The sequence below is a fragment of the Panthera onca genome, chromosome X (genome assembly GCF_046562875.1).
Source record: "Panthera onca isolate mPanOnc1 chromosome X, mPanOnc1 haplotype 2, whole genome shotgun sequence".
Taxonomy (NCBI): Eukaryota; Metazoa; Chordata; class Mammalia; order Carnivora; family Felidae; genus Panthera; species Panthera onca.
Window position 1 is genome coordinate 69560536 of NC_138357.1, and position 16299 is coordinate 69576834.

The 16299-nt window shown below is 35.7% G+C and overlaps 1 long non-coding RNA gene across 6 annotated transcripts in view; it reads left to right on the top strand.

Moving 5' to 3' along the window:
• LOC145714000 (uncharacterized) overlaps window positions 1-16054 on the top strand; it is a 28986-nt gene extending 12932 nt beyond the window's left edge. The window contains exons 3-7 of one of the 6 annotated variants that reach the window (XR_014136760.1): window positions 3895-4092; window positions 4605-4746; window positions 6144-6356; window positions 7519-7648; window positions 8736-16054. This is a non-coding gene — a long non-coding RNA (uncharacterized LOC145714000). Of the gene's footprint in view, window positions 1-3894; window positions 4093-4567; window positions 4747-6143; window positions 6357-7518; window positions 7649-8735 lie in introns of all 6 variants that reach the window. The other 5 variants (XR_014136758.1, XR_014136759.1, XR_014136756.1 and 2 more) reach the window with 5 other exon arrangements.
• The last annotated feature ends 245 nt before the right edge of the window (window positions 16055-16299 follow it).

Sequence of the window (16299 nt, forward strand, 5' to 3'; positions counted from 1 at the left end):
ATTTCTAGGTTACCTTATCCATAGAGGTGAAAACTTTTGTCATACTCTATTACATTACTGGACTCATTATCAAATACCTAGGTTACTTTAATTCATAGCTTTGAAAACTTATGGCATACAATATTTTTTGTTTGTTAGTATGCTTGCCATTGCTTAGCATTGGTATGCAATTATTCTATGATCTATATACCATTAGAATTTTCTAGCCTTACATGTTTCCCTGACTGAAAACTGTCTATGACTCACTGTCTTCGTTTTGTAATGGATTGACTGGGTCCTTCCATAAAGTCTGATGAACAAGAATAAGAGTTTAATTGCTAATTTTAATAACTTTGACATTATGGATTCTTCATATTTGGGCCTCATATGTTTCAACTTTAAAACTAAGTACAATTAAATCCCTATAAACAGAAAAGAAAAAGCAAGTCTTTAGGCCAGATTTGCCAACAATGATGATACCTACTGCAGCAAAATCTGGAACACAGAATTACCAGTTCTCAGGTCCATTTTGCACTTGCTTTAAAAAAAAAAAAAAACATGTTGTATGGAAACCAATTTGACAATAAATTTCATATTAAAAAAATAAATAAAAAAAAAACAAAACAAAAACCCTGCGATTTTTAAGCTTTCAGCATCTGGTTGGAAGATTTAAAAGAAAAAAAAAAACTTGCTTATTTTAGAGGTTTACTGAATGGTTTTGAAGAGAGTACAGAGGGAGTTTCTGTATACCCCACACCCATTTTTCCTTACTATTAACATGTTATAGTGCTGTGATACATTTGTCACAATTAGTGAACCAGTATTGCTACATTATTATTAACTAAAGTCCATACTTTATTTACATTTCCTCAGTTTTTCTTTAATGCTTTTTTAATGTTACAGGATCCCGTCCAAGATACCACATTTTATCTAGTAGTCATGTCTTCCTTAGGCTCCTCTTAGTTATGATAGTTTCTCAGACTTTATTTTTTGATAGCCTTGACAATTTTGAGGACTAACGGTCAAGTATTCTGTAAAATGTCCCTTTATTGGGATTTGTCTGATGTTCTTCTCATGACAAGACTCAGCATGAGTTTTTGGGTGGAAGACCACAGAAATAGACTGCCATTTTTACTTCTTGAGTACATACTATCAATATGACATATCATTGTTGATATTGATCCTTATCACTTGGCTAAGGTACTGTTTGCCAAGTTTCTCCACTTAACATATAAAATTATTTTTTTTCCTGGGGCTCCTGGGTGGCTCAGTTGGTTGAACGTCTGACTTTTGATATTGGCTCAGGTCTTGATCTCAAGGTCGTGGGATTGAGCCCCACATTGGGCTCGGTGCTGAGTGTGGAACCTGCTTGTGATTCTCTCCCTCTGTCTCTGCCTCTCTCCTACTCATGCTCACACTCTCACTCACATACGCTCTCTCTCAAAAAATAAATAAATATTAAAAAAATTACTTTTTCCCTTATCATAGTGTATTTGAAAGGAAGTCACTATATGCTTAAAGAATGGGGAGTTTTGCTCCACCTCTTTGATGGTTGAGTATCTACATAAGTTATTTGGAATTCTTCTGCATAGAAAATGTATCTTTTCTCCCCCAGTTTATGTATTTATTTAATAATTCACATATACCAATGTGGACTCATGAATATTTATTTTATATGCTGGATAATGATTCAGTATTACTTATTTTGGTTCATATTGTTTCAGCTTTGGCCAGTGGGAGTTCTTTCAGTTGGTTCCTTGAATATAACCTCATCCTTGTGAGTTTTTGTTTTTTGTTTGAGCTCTTTCTGGCACTACAAGATGCTGCAGGCTCATGTGTATGTCTCTCATCCCAGAATCTACCATTTCTCCAATGAGTTCTATTCTTTTTATTGGAGAGCAGTATTAGAAATTGAGATGTGGGTGCTATGTGTGCTCATTGCTACTGGGGTGTTATTGCTTCTATACCTTCTGAATTGATAAGAGCAAAAAGATGTATATATATATATATATATATATATATGCATATTAACTCATGTATATGTACATATCTATTAGTATTTATATGTGTAATAATCTCTAGTTTCAGCTGAACATGGGTTTATACAGAGATTTCCAACTATAGCCCATTATCCCATGAATCATTATAGTCTTCTCTCGTGCATTATCTGTTACTTTCTACTCCAACAGCCTGGCTTGGTTAGGGGATTTTTTTTTTTTTTTTATGTTCATGTTAGGGTAGGTGAGTACATTGACAGTTGCCTCTATGGTTGAGTTTAGGGAGAGTTTAGCTATAGGTTGATTAAAAGTTTCTGAAATTAAATATGACTGTTCTACCCTAAATGTTTCTCTAAGTTTTGAAACTTACAATAGGTTGCAGAAACAAACCTTTCTTAACAACTAGGCTCTATCCCAATTTCCACATTTTGCACCTCATTTTCAGGTTAAATTACTCTAATAAAGTTAGGTAATCTGTTTCTTGGGTATGCATTTATTTTCTCAGTATTTTTTTTGTGATAAACTATAGTACCTTGAGAACACTGGAGGCGGGGAGGGAAGAGAAGGGCATGTTCCTATGTAAGATAGAGAAAATCCATTTAGTGACTTCCAGCTAGCTGTCCAAAGTACCTACATAAGACCCAAGGAGTAGATTTTTTTTCCTGGCAATTTGTAACCCAAATGCAATTTTCAACATTGTAATTTTACTGAATTTTATTCAAGCTAATTGGTGTGCTAATTTTTAAGTGTTCTGATTGATGTGTCACTTGTATTGCATATGGAGTAGTAACATGTTAATTTTTATTGAGCATAATTTTTATATTTTATGTTAGATATTTGAGACACTGTTTCTGAAATCTGTACAACAAGTTTGACAGTAGGGAGCTCTTGTCTCAATTTTTTCCTCTTTCCCCTCCAACATTTATTATGAACATTTTCAGAAAAGTTGAAAAATTTGTTTAGTGAACACCAATATACTCACCACTTAGATTCTACAATTATCATTTTGCTGTATTTGATTAAACTTTTCTTTAAAAAATTCTTATGCCCCTTCTGAGTTCATGGAAATAATTTTTAAGCTAAAGAGCATGAAAAAAATAAGAATAAAGTCTTTGTGCTTAGTTCGATAATAAAACTGTAAAACACAGCAAGTATACAAAGTAATAGTATATAAATGGCTACTAAAATGTGAAAATGTTACTATTATCGTATTGCTTCTTTGCAGCATGGCATGTCTTTTCTCTCATGTGCTGTTAATACCCTTAACCAAATTATTACCCTTTTCAAGCTGCTGCAAGATCTTGTTATAGCACATAGCAGTGCTATTTGTCTTTCATTTGGTACAATATTCATTGATATATTGTTTTCCTCTGTCCTTTTCTTTAAACTCCAGGCAACAAAAGTAGTACCACTTGCCACTAATTTGGCACTGGAATTTTTCCATTTAAAGGTAGTCATCTAAATGATCTAGACTATTTTTATGGTGAAATATAAATGTGGTAAAAAATTTTGTAGAAGCCTCCTATACTCCTGAGTGTCCTTGCCCATACCCCACAGGCAAAAGACCTCTGAATTGAGAGATAACCTGGGTTTAAGTACCACTTGGCCACCTACTAACTAGTTGTATAACATTGATGGAATTTCATTTCCAGGGCTCCCAGTTTCTTTAGGGAATGAAAATGTCCAATTATATGATCAATAATACCCCTTCTAGCTGTGATGATTCTGTGACTTGGCTAGTGTTGGAGTACTTGTACCAGCTGGCCAGCTATGACTCTAGGGTTTTAGGTCTAAAGTATGTTGACGTTTTGTTGAACTATGAGATGACAGATTGAGAGTCTTAAAATTCTTGTCAATGAGTATTGAATCCTAAAATATGGTTTTTTTTGTTTTGCTTTTTTTTTTTTTTTTTTACCAGTTCCAAAATGTAATCACTTTCTCTGGCTTTAGCTTCCCTTTAATGGAAAGGGAATGCTTCTTGAACATGTCATCAGTGTAATAACAAAACTAGAAGGCTTTGGTCTAATGCAGCCATACTCAGTAAATATGGTTCAGAGTGGATCAGAAGATCTGGAGAGATTGGACTAGTCATTTCTTTTTAGGTATCTTAACTGGGGTGTGTATAAATGAATTTGTACTTCAATCCATTAATTTAAAAATTCTTTGAGTAAATTTACTTGTACATGGAATGCCCATTTACCATCATTAATGGGGTTTCAAGAAGGAGCAGAATAAATATGTATAGATATGCATGAATTGCCATGTTTAACTGGAAGCCTGTATTAGGGGATAAAGTATCTAATCTTAAATAAGGATGGGAAAGGATGTTGCCAAGAGATTTTGAAGCCTATTCTGCTCATATTGAGAAAGAACATCATAGAACACCGGTTTGGTTTCACTGGATATCTTATCTAAAGAGTAGAGTTGAATAAGTGATCTTTCACATACTTCTGTTAGAATTTGTTTGATACTGATATAAAGGTACTTATCATATAGTAATTCCTGATCAGGAATCTGGAAGCCATACCTGGTGCTTTCCACACCATACCATACAAAGTGCTTTGTTTTTATTGTTGAGGATTTCTCAACAGTTTTGGTGTCTTCCTGAGTCCTGTCTTTCTTCTCAAGGATGTTCTGAGCATGTGAAACCTGAGAACTGCAAGTAGCTCTAAGCAGCTTCACATTCAGCAGATCTTTCCTTTTGAGAATCTGGATAAACTCCAAATAACCTAAGATGATGGCTTGCAGGCCACCTGGAAAAAAAAAGGTAGTTTGGGGAGCTCATCATTATGGGAATTCTGTCTTTGGCTTTATGGACTTTAACTTCTTGCAGCTCTGCTTTTAACACAGAACATGAGCCAGTTTGTTTTTTTTTTATCAGTTCCTACATTTTTTTTTTTGGTCGTAGACACATATATTTTGACTTTACAGATGAGTGTGGCCTATTATTTCATTTATCCCTCCAGAGCTAAGCTCCAGTGAGGTCTATAAGGGCAAGCATACTTGATCCCCATTTCAAAAACAAAGAATGAGAGACGCAAAACAATAAATCACTTCCTTTCGCATATCATAGCTACTTAGTAGGAAAGATAGAACAAACCTATCCATTCTGATTAGCAAGCCTTGAAATTGAAATTATTTCCACATTCCTTTGACAGACTAGTAGGTAAGTGTTGAGGATTTGTTGATGCATAGTACCAACTTGATATGTGTCCTAGCCCTGTTTTGGCAGTCCCAATTCCATTGCCACTGTCATTCCCTTGTTTTAAAAAGTTGAGAATTTGTTAATTTGAAGAACCATAAAATTGCTGAAAGGTAGAATAACAGAGACCCAAGGGCCTGTGTAAGCTATTTACTGGATTCCTAGCTTTCTGTATCTTGTTTTTCCTTTTGCATAGATATGCTTAGATGTTGTTATAACCGGTGTTTTATATGCCTGTAACCATTATTGATTTCTCTGAATATCCTGGGATTCTGGCGGTGCCCCATTTATATGAGCTGTTCAAGAAAATGTACTATGTGGATTGAGTAGAAAACAGTTTTGTTTACCTTGGCATTGTTACAGTATCTTAATATTTGATATAAAAATTAAAAGAGGGAAATGCTATATAAAACTAGATGGAGAGGCACTTTGATTGAGGTAGATTGCTCAGTTCTTAAAATAGTGCTTTTTAAAAGCCTGAGGCAATGTGAAGAATTCTTAAAGAACTCAGAGTCAGATCACGTGGGAGTTTTTCTAAGTGACTCGATGGCTCACTTGGTTGAGAAAACTTTACCTTTCTTACTTTCAAGCCCTTGATTTCTTGAACCCCATCCTATTTTATGATGAGAATAACAAGATATTAATAATACACCCTAGAGAAATGCTCATCAGTGGATACTGTAGAATAAAGCATGGTATGGGAATTTGGGTAGTTATTCAGTTTTAAATTGCTCTTGGAGATGAAGGGAAATGCAAGGAATGGAGCTGGAATGAATAAAAGCATTTGCATGTTGTTAGGCTGGTAGGTAGGATATGGAGTGCTACACAGTTTTAAATTTTCACCCCTCAATCCATCTGAAGAAAAGGGCAGACAAGGTTTAATTTAATGACTAATTGCTAATTGGGACAGACTTTTCCAGTGTTCTACATTTCAGTAACTTATTTTTCTTTTATCTCTTCTCCAGATCTTCCTCTGAAGAATAGGCTTGTTGCTCTACAGTGTTAGTGACCCATTCCCTTTGACGATCCCTAGGTGGAGATGGGGCATGAGGATCCTCCAGGGGAAAAGCTCACTATCACTGGGCAACAACCCTAGGCTAGGAGGCTTTACCAAGATTCTTTCCTGAGCCCAGGTAGGAAGATGAAGTCTCACAACAACCACCACACATCAGAGGTGGGTAAGTTGTCCCTAAAAGCATAATAAGTAGCTTTTAATTTTGATCTTGTTTTACGTTGCACTTAGTTTTCCATTAACATTGTTTCCATTATTATCAACTGTGTATGTTTTGGTCAAAACAGCTTCCTAACTAACCTGGGAAGCAACTGGGTGTGAGATGGTTGAAAATAATGTGAAGACAGTAGTAGGCTGCATGAGTTAGGATGTTTAGGGTAGGACTAGTGTGTGGTAGAGGCTTATAGTTAAATTGTTCTTTTTTTTAATGTTTATTTATTTTTTAGGGAGAGAGAGACAGAGTGCGAGCAGGGGAGGGACAGAGAGAGAGGGAGACACAGAATCCGAGGCAGGCTATAGGCATGGAGCCCGTTGCGGGTCTTGAACTCACCAGCCGCAAGGACATGACCTGAGCCAAAGTTGGATGCTTAACCGACTGAGCCACCCAGGCTCCCATAAATTGTTCTTTCTTTAAGGAGAGCATGGGAAACAACTGCTGCATCTGCACCATTGATCATGGCATATCATCATTTTGGACCCTTTGGTCCCCAGAGTCTTTCTTGAGGCCCTATTGGGGAATCTTGACAATCATTTACATATTTCAAGATGCCTTGGGCTGTCTTTGAGATAAAATGCAAAAACAAACTGTTTGCGAAGATACATAGGAGCTGTATCTTTTTATGCTGTACTTGCTGGTTGATGGAACCTGACCAGAAATGGCACAGAGTTATCTGTCGCCACACATCTAGGATGTAGGATCTAAAGAACCAGGACCCTGCATACTCTAGGTTGGTGATAAGAGAAGCTGATTAAGGGGATGTAGGTTGGGAGATGGAGGTAAGCATCAGTAAGTAGTAAGCCCTGATTATATAGGTTTTGTACAGATTATTCAACCAAAAGAATAAGGGGATTGATGATGTTTGCAGTGATTCAGTGAGTGTTATTAGGCAAGGTAGTTTCCTATTTTTGCCATAGTTTCCTGTTCTGTTGAATGAAGAACGTGTGTTAGTTTTATCTCTAAAGACATAAAAACCTCAACTTTATGTTTCTAAGCTTTGTAGAGACCCGTTTCTATAGCTCATTAATTTGAATTTTCCCATAACTCTTGCCTAGTACTCAGTTAATACTTCTTTATGGCATTTACATTGTTTCCCTCTCATTTTTTATAGCTTCTGATTGTTCCCTTCTTATCTGCCAAATCATTGTATCCCCAAAGCAATGCAGAGAGCAAGAAATTTGAACACATCAAAGGATGATCAACATGCCTGGCATGCTAACATTTTAGAACAGCAGAATGAAGTAAGTTGTTAGTGTTATAATCCTGTGAGGATCACTTTAAAGCTAATAGTTGTTTGTTCCAGGTTTGTATAGGATGAAGTATGATGGTTTAACGTGCAGGGGGTGCCAAAAGTGAGTTCCGAGGATAACCAATAACCTGTATTACCAACTAGGTTCACTGAAGCAATTCAAAGGTATTACAGTCTGCATACAGTTGTGTCAGAGTAATTGAGTCTCATCTTGTTTTTTCTTTGTCTTCACCACATAAATGCCTCAATACTCTTAGAGATGTAAACTATAGAAGCCTAAAACAAAAAAAAATGTTTTTTTTCTGAAATTTTTTTTTTCTCCATGGTTCTTTCTCACCTTCTCTTGTGAAAGCATCTACTACAGTTAAGATTTAGTGTTAAAGGAAGCCCAGTCCCTGAAGTTGCCATTGTAATTGGGAAGGGTATGAAAATGAAGTCAGTTTTTTAAAGGGATGGAGAAAGGTGATGAAATAAAGTGAGGGGATTGACTAGATGCTCTCTAAGGGCCCTATATCATAATATTCACTCGTGGCATCTTATTTGGCTCTTTTGAAAATCCTTGTAAACAATTGAAGCAGGATATTAAAAGGTACACATTCTGTTTAAATCTTCTGCTACTCAATAGGTGTATGGCTTTTGTCAATTTAGTTTGTGGTTAGACTCGTATGTGAGGCTTAAGTGAAATCATGTATGTAAAGTGTTTAGTACAGTGTCTGGCACATGGTAAGTAAAAGGCAACCCAAGAAGTTTTGTAAGTTCATTTGACACAATACAGGTGACCATTAATACCGTCTAGTGGCATGTTTTGATTCTGTGTAAGAAATTTGTAAGGTAAAAGTTTGTAAATAGAAAACATCTATATTGGTGGTGGTTGTTATAATAATTATTGTTAGTAATATAAGTAGTATTGGTACTGATGATAGCTTATTGTAATTATTAATGCACTTTTTGGTTTTCTTTTGTTGTCTTCTTTTTGTGATGCTTCTCATATGCCTGTTGTGCCCCTTACTTTATCTTGTCTTTACTTCTTACCCTCTTCCTCTGAATGTCTACCTTTGCTTACCTCTTTCACTCATAAGTGTGTATTTCTTTGTCTATTTTTTTTTCTTGAATCTCTTTGGTCTTCCTTCTCTGTCTAAAGTGTGTCTCAGCCATTCCATGATTCTCTTGTTAGTTTCTTCTCTGTGTATCTTTGTCTCATTTTCTTGTTCCTAAGAGTTGTCTGTGCCTTGTCTTGGATGTCTCTCTCCAGTTTTTTCATTTTGTTAGTGATTCTCTTTGTTCTCCTAGATCTGGCTCTTCTTTCACTGTTCTTCCCTTTGTGTCTCTGTGTCACATGATGTGTGCTTTTTGTTCATTTCTTGTTCTGCCTATACCTCTCTTCTTGTTCTGTTGTGAACTCTGATTTTTTGTCTTCCCTTACCCTTCTTGTTGGTTTCACATTTCACCTTTTTCTCATTCTGCCTTCCCTTCTGCTTTTTCTACTCATTATCTCAAATTTCTGCCTCTCTTGGGCCATTTTCTCTCTATTTTGTCCTGCTTTGTCTCAGTGTCTCTTTTTCTCTCTGTGTTTTTTTTTTTTCCTGCTCTGTCTCAGTGTCTCTTTTTCTCTGTTTTTTTTTTTTCTGCTCTGTCTCAGTGTCTCCTTGCTCTTTGTGATTTTTCCATTTCAGCATTCATCTCTGTTCTCTTGTTTCTTCTCTGCTTTTCCCCTTCTACTCACCTTTGAGTATTTCAGCCTCTTTGTGAGTCTGTGTTTCCCCCTCTTTGACTTTATGCAGTACTCTATCCTTGCATATTTTTGTGCATTTGTATGATCATGTGTGTGTCTTTGTGACAAAGGGGCTTCCTAACCCCTTCCCAATAGGTACAGTGTGTCAACTATCAAAATACACATTGCAGAGCTGTTCGTTATGCCAGGACACCCCGTGAAATGACCCAAGACCTATGATGGACAGAAAGTGGAAGGCCCATAATGGAGAGAAGGCCCAAAGTAAAAGACAGATGGTTTGAGACTTGAGACCTAAAGACAAAAATGGAAAACCTGTCTCAAGATAGATGGAAACTTCAGGCTTGAGACCATCCAAAGTCCTGACAGCCATGATGTAAAAAGGTGGCCCTTGTTGGATAGAAGACCTGACTGAGTTGGATGGAAAGTTCAAGACTTGAGTTAGATAGAAGTCCAAAGACCCAGAGTAGGAGACTGAAGGCCTAAGAATGGGGACCCATCGAAAGCCTGAGACATAAGACACCATGTCTAAGACCTAAGATAAAAACTTTAGCTTGAAGATCTAAGATCCAAGGATGGAAGGCCCCAGACACACATAAAGACCCAGGACTCCAGCCTCTAGATGGACAGAAGGTCAAAGAGAGAAATCTATCTCAAGGCTAAATTAGGTGGGAAGCTAGAAGCCCATGACACAGAATCCAAGAAGGATAGAAGCCCCAAGACCAAAGGAAATCCCAAGATGAGAACGCTAAACCCCAGCTTTTTTCTATTGCCATCCTTCCTGCTCTTGGACATTTTCAGTTCTCCCTTGACAGTTCTTATGTTTCCATTTAAGCCTACTTTTTTGAGATGTCCTTTTAGATGTTGCCATTACCTTAAGGAAACATATCTTTACATTGGCAGTATTATGCTTGGTCCAGTCTTAAGCCAATTTTTATCACAGTTTTGGGCCATTTATTGTTTGTTTTTTAAATTTCCGTTTGTCTTTGCCTCCAATTCACATGAGAGAGACATATAGGTAACATTGTATTTCAGTTGTCCCTTTTCTTTAGGAGCTATAGGCTGATGAGCAAAGGCAAGCATCAGGCTGTTGTGGGAAAAAAGGTGCTAGGCTATGTAGAGAAAATGTGAAGAGATGTTCCAGGCCAATGAGAAGAATTAGACAAGAAATACCCAGGTGTGCCAGACTGTTGAAGCACCAGCCAGAAACACCTTACTTCTTTGAGCTTGGGTGAGCAGGATTCCTGGGGTTTGGGATTCCCTAGTGATGGTTAAAAAAACAGATGATTGGTCCTGGGACAGAGTGAGGCCCCAAGGAGGCAGTTTGAACTCCCTGCTCATAGTAGTGGCCTAATAATTTGGTAGACTGTGCCAGTACTGCTCCTGGGTTTAATACCCACCTCAAGGTTTAAAGGTGAGAGAACTTGGGAATATTTACTTAGCAGGTTTAATCCTTTCCTTGATTTCCCCCCCTTACCATGAGAGAAGAAAATTTAAACAATTGAGAATATATGTGAAAGCATTGTAAAGCAGAGAAAAAAGTGCAAGGCATTCTCATTAATAGTATATCAGCAGCCATGCACAGCTGACATTTAAAGTGCACTGTCAGTTGTGAAGCATTATGTAAATCAGGGGTCATCACACCCTTTCTGTAAAGGGTCAAATGGTAAATATTTTAGGTTTTGTGAGCCATATGGTCTCTGACACATTTTTTTAAATTAACGCTTTACAAAGAAAAACTACTGTTAGCATGTGAACCAAGTAGATTTGGTCTGTGGGCCATACTATCATCCCTGATATACATACCAGGGACTGTGTGCTGAATAATACTTGTGTGTGCCTGTCCCTGAGCTAGACACTTAAGGATGCAATAATTATGTACTATTACATCCAGGTGACCTGAAGAAAAATATGTGAATGTGCTTTGTAAACTGTAAAGCACTTAAAGATTTATGAGTTTCAGAGTTGATGAATGAATATTGACTACACAGTATGTACATTCTACTGTACATTCTACTAGACACTGTGAATACAAAGATTAAAAGAAGCCTGAATAAAGTACTTTGTCAGAAGTATGTAATACTATGCAGATATTAGGAATTGTTTGATAAATGAATAATTCATATATTTGTGGCCATCATGTTTCTGCTGCTCTGGTAATTTTAAGTAAAAATACAGTATTCCAGGTAGCAGAAAAGCAAACACATGGAAGCTGCTTTTAAAGCATAAAATATACTGCAAACACAAGGGATTAAGCTATTGTGAAAACTTATAACATGTCACATACCATGCTAAGTGCTACAGATGTCAAAGGGAAAAACAGTGTCCTCATTAGGGAATTAAAAATGTCAGATTATGAGGTGCATATTAAAGTACTTTGTAAACTAAAGCACTGTATAGATACCAGTGTGTTATATGTTTATGAATATTATTTGCCTTTTATGGGCCAGGTATATTTTGGGTACTCTGAAATCTAAGATAATGCTTCCAAGTAATAAGAGGGGGGCTTATGTCCTAGATTAGATGTAAAGAATTGGACATTGCTTGTTTTAATCAATCAAGACTTTAATGGTCATGTCAAATTAAATTATCACCAGTATATTTTACCAGGTAACAGGTAAATGTAATGATTGAGATTGCACTTGCACTTTCTAAAGTGCTATATAAATACAAGACATTAGCTGTTTTCTGTGTGAATAAAACTTTCTGTGAGATAGGCATTGTCTCCAGAAAATTCTCATTGTGTTCCTGACATCCACTATGACAAAGGTAATATAAATAGTTATAGAAACTGAGGGTTTAAATACTTGTTGAATGAATGAATGAATATCAGTTACTTACTATGTGGACTCACTATTATAGGCACTAAAGAGATACGAAGATTTATCATTTCATTGTGCTTACAGCTGAGAATAAGCCGATACATGTGTCAGCATTTTGGGAACTCTAAAGCATCATATAAGTGTAACTACTGATTTTCTGATTTGGTGCTGAGTACTGGGCTTATAAAATTATATCACACTTATTATACTATGAAAAAAGTTGGAAAAATCTGAGGAAGAGTTCTTAACTATTAAACACTCTGAATATAATATGCAAAGGATTAAATATTTGGTAAATGCAAAACTGGTTAATAATTGTCTATTACGTGCCAGTCTCCTTGCTAGGCATTAGGGATGTGAAGATAAACCATCTTTATTGTGTCCTGGGTAGCAGCAGATAATGTATAAAATCAATTTATAAGTATTAAACTGCCATACATGTATAAGCAATATCTGCTGAATTAACATTGATTATTTACTCTCTCTTATCTGTGGAGACAACAAACGGGGATGCAGAAATTATCATTATTATTGAACTTACAACAGAGATCTGTGTAAATTTACAAGCCTGCTGTTCTATACAGATATAAGGAAATAACTTGGCTTAATGAATGATTACTTTCTATGAGGCTTAGAACTATGCCATGCCCTAGGATATAAAAATGATTTTATTCTTATGAGGTGTTCATAGGAAGAAATAAAGAAATCCAGTGAGAAATAAGGAAATAAGTGAGATCCAGACTAAAAGTTACTTAAGCACTACTAAGCTTATTTAATAAAAACATGGGAAAAATGGAATTGTGCCAGGCAGTATGCTAAATGCTGAACTCTGTGGAAAGATAATATCTGAATCAGAGGGTGTCCTTGCTCTCTAGCTAGACTGAAGAGATGGGAAATATTTTTAAAAAAGAAGATGTTATAGTTCTCTATCAGTCTTTAAAATGTTGAATGCTGAAGGTGGAGGTGAATGAGATCCACCCTGCCTGGCTTAAAATTAAATGGCTAAGGTTTGATTTTAGATTCATATGATAAACCTAGAGCATCTTTTATGTGGAATACATCATTTTAGGTCCTAAGAGAAGTGAAATGGCTAAGTCAAAAGGGCATCAGAATACAGATTATAGATGAAGATAAGAAAACATCATTGATTTGTAAGTAGATATTTGAGTGCCTGTTTTCTGGACAGTATTACGCTAGATAAATTAGTTGAGTTGGCCTGGTCCAGAAAACCTATTGACATGCCTTAGAGATTAAAAAAAATAGAAAAATAAGGCATGATTCTTTTAAAGTTAAATGAAGACTTTTTTCCTAATTCTTTCTAATTTTCACTTGCTCATTGACCTAGTTTGAAGCCAGAAGACTGATAATAAGGGAGCTTAGGGTTTGTCCTTTAATTCATTACTTTAACATTCTGTTTTGATTATAGATGAATGGTTTAAGATGAGAATTAAGATAAAACAACTGGTTTTAAAAATATTTGCTTATTGGCCTGGCATAGAGTCAGGAAGCCACTTGAGCAGTAAAGATTTTTTTCTAGATTTTCTGTATTTTGTAAAAATTTATTTACCCTGTATAATGTTCTCAAATGCAGAGAATGAAGAGACTTAAAGGACCTAGACCAAAATGTACTTTAATCTCACTAGTTTATGGTGGAAACATAGGAACTAATTTAATAAGAGACTGCAGTTCTTTCAGTTTATTGAGCAGCTGTGATAGTAAGACATTGAGAACAAATGATCACCTTCTCTTTGGCATGTTTTATAGAGTGGGAATAAGAGAGAACTTTTCCTTTATACAGACTTTGAGGAAGGTGATGTTAAATTGGAACAGATCTGGTAAGAAAGGCACTTATTGTGTCTTGGAGATGCAATAGGGCAAAACAAAAACAAACAAAACAAAACAAAAAGGAATGAAATTCTTCTTTAAATGGAAGTGTTTATTTCAAGGCATTGTGTTAATTGCTAGACAGAAAACAAAAAAAGATCTTGACTGAAAGATACTTTTTAGTTAGCTTTGAGACTAGAATATAAGAGATTACTGTTCATTTCTTCATTTATTCATTCTACAAGTACATTTGAATGCCTATTATGTATAAAGCTCTTTGCTATGTTCCCAGATAGCCCCAGAGACATGAAAAAAACAAAAACAAAAAATAAATGCTTTCCTAGAGAACTTTTAAATCTTTCCTTTTGGCCTGTTTTCTGGTTAGGGGCATGGTATAGTCTGTAAATAACGTTGTGGGTTTTAATTGCTGTTCCATGTTTCTTCTACCACTCTGGCCACTACAATAAGCAGGGTTTTCTATTGAGCTTGCTCTTTAAGTTTCAGGAACGTTCTTTATAATAGACACTTTATTTTTCCTGGCCCATCCCTAATGAAAAATGACTGTGACCACTGCTGGACAGAAGGGGGGATGACAAACAATTCCCAAATTCCAGTCTCATTGGTACCAGCGTTGGAGAAACACTTATACTCTAGCCACAATTGGTTTTAAAATGCATTTACCAGTTTTGTCTGTTTTTAATTGTTTACATTTTTACATTCTGACAAATATGTGCTGCCTAAATAGATCTCTTTGAAATACATAACATAATTGGAGATGGAGACATGATTTCTCTTTTGCAATAGTATCTCAACTTAACCTTTAGAAATCTCACAATCAAAACATGTTCAAGAAAGGACTTCTTAATAGTGGAATAATATCAGTTAATTAAAATAGCTTAACAATTTTATCATGTTTAAAATTTCAGAATAATAGAAATTGGAAGTAATTGGCAAAAATTGGAGGGAATCAACAACAATCCTCAATCTAGGCCCAACTGGGTTTTGACCTTTTCTATTTTTAAATCACTCACAGAGGGTGGGATAGGAGGAAGAGTGAAAGAAAAGGTCAAACCAGTTTCTAAGGGCAGCCTGCCTGTGTTTTGTATTGGTTTTAAGAACATTACTACCTCCAAGTCTAACTAGGTGATTGCTTTTTTTAGTTTAATGCAATTCCGATCAGTAGTCCTTATTGAGATGAAGACATGGTACTTTGTCCCCCACTAATTTCTGTAAGTCTTTGAGCAACAATTTTGAGCTAGTTATCAACTAAACCTTGAGTTAGATAATTATGGGATTTGTTAATTAAATCAATGTAACCTCCATCAGAAGGTAGTTTTAAAGTCAACATTCACTGCAAAAGAGGAGGACTTTATTGTTCACAGTAATTTATATAACTTTTAGTTTACATCTGTAAATGAAGAAGGAAATAGGTGAATGGCAAAAGATAATTGGTGGAGGGAACAAAGTTGAAGACAAACTGGGTGTGATGTTTCTGGTTTTCACTTTGTACATTTTTATTTAGGCATCAGATATATCTGAAATACTGTTTGGCCTTTAATACTGTGGTATCAGATGGATTCTGTAACACCCCTATTTTCAAGTTGGGGTCGGGAAGTACATTATTGGAAATTAGACAGGAGAAAGTAACTAAAAGCCTTCCTTTCACAGTTCCTGACATCCTAAGACTACTGCTATTGATAAGAATAAGAACATACTATCATCTGAATTTTTATGGCACAAATGAAATTATGAACAAATACATTTATAAAGGAAATGGCTTCATCTCTACCCTTCTGCCTAAAAGGGAATCTATGCCAAATGTTCCAATAAATGGGAAGATACACTTTGACTTGTGAACTGATGTGAAAATGCAGAATCTTTGATTTTTGAGTGTTTTGAAGATTAAAAATCTTGCTCAGCATGGGTGACCACCAAAAGCAATCTAAAGCTATCGACATGTCACAACTGAGACAAATTGGGGAATGTGTTGTCTAATGTGAAATAAAATGTACTGTTCTGAAAATTTTGTATTTTGATGTGACAAGTTCTACCTCACTGTTCCTAGGTATGCTAGTAATCTCATTTTTTTTTTATTACCTTAATTACCCAGTTTACATACATGGTTTGAGGTCTCATTTCTTTATTCTTTCAGTTGCTTTGGTCAGCGACACTGAGAAGTAGAAACCCAATTAAAAAAATGTGAACAGCAAAAAATTATTGAGGTACAGGGTGGTATAGGAGTAAGGTATAACAAAACTTTTTGTAAGG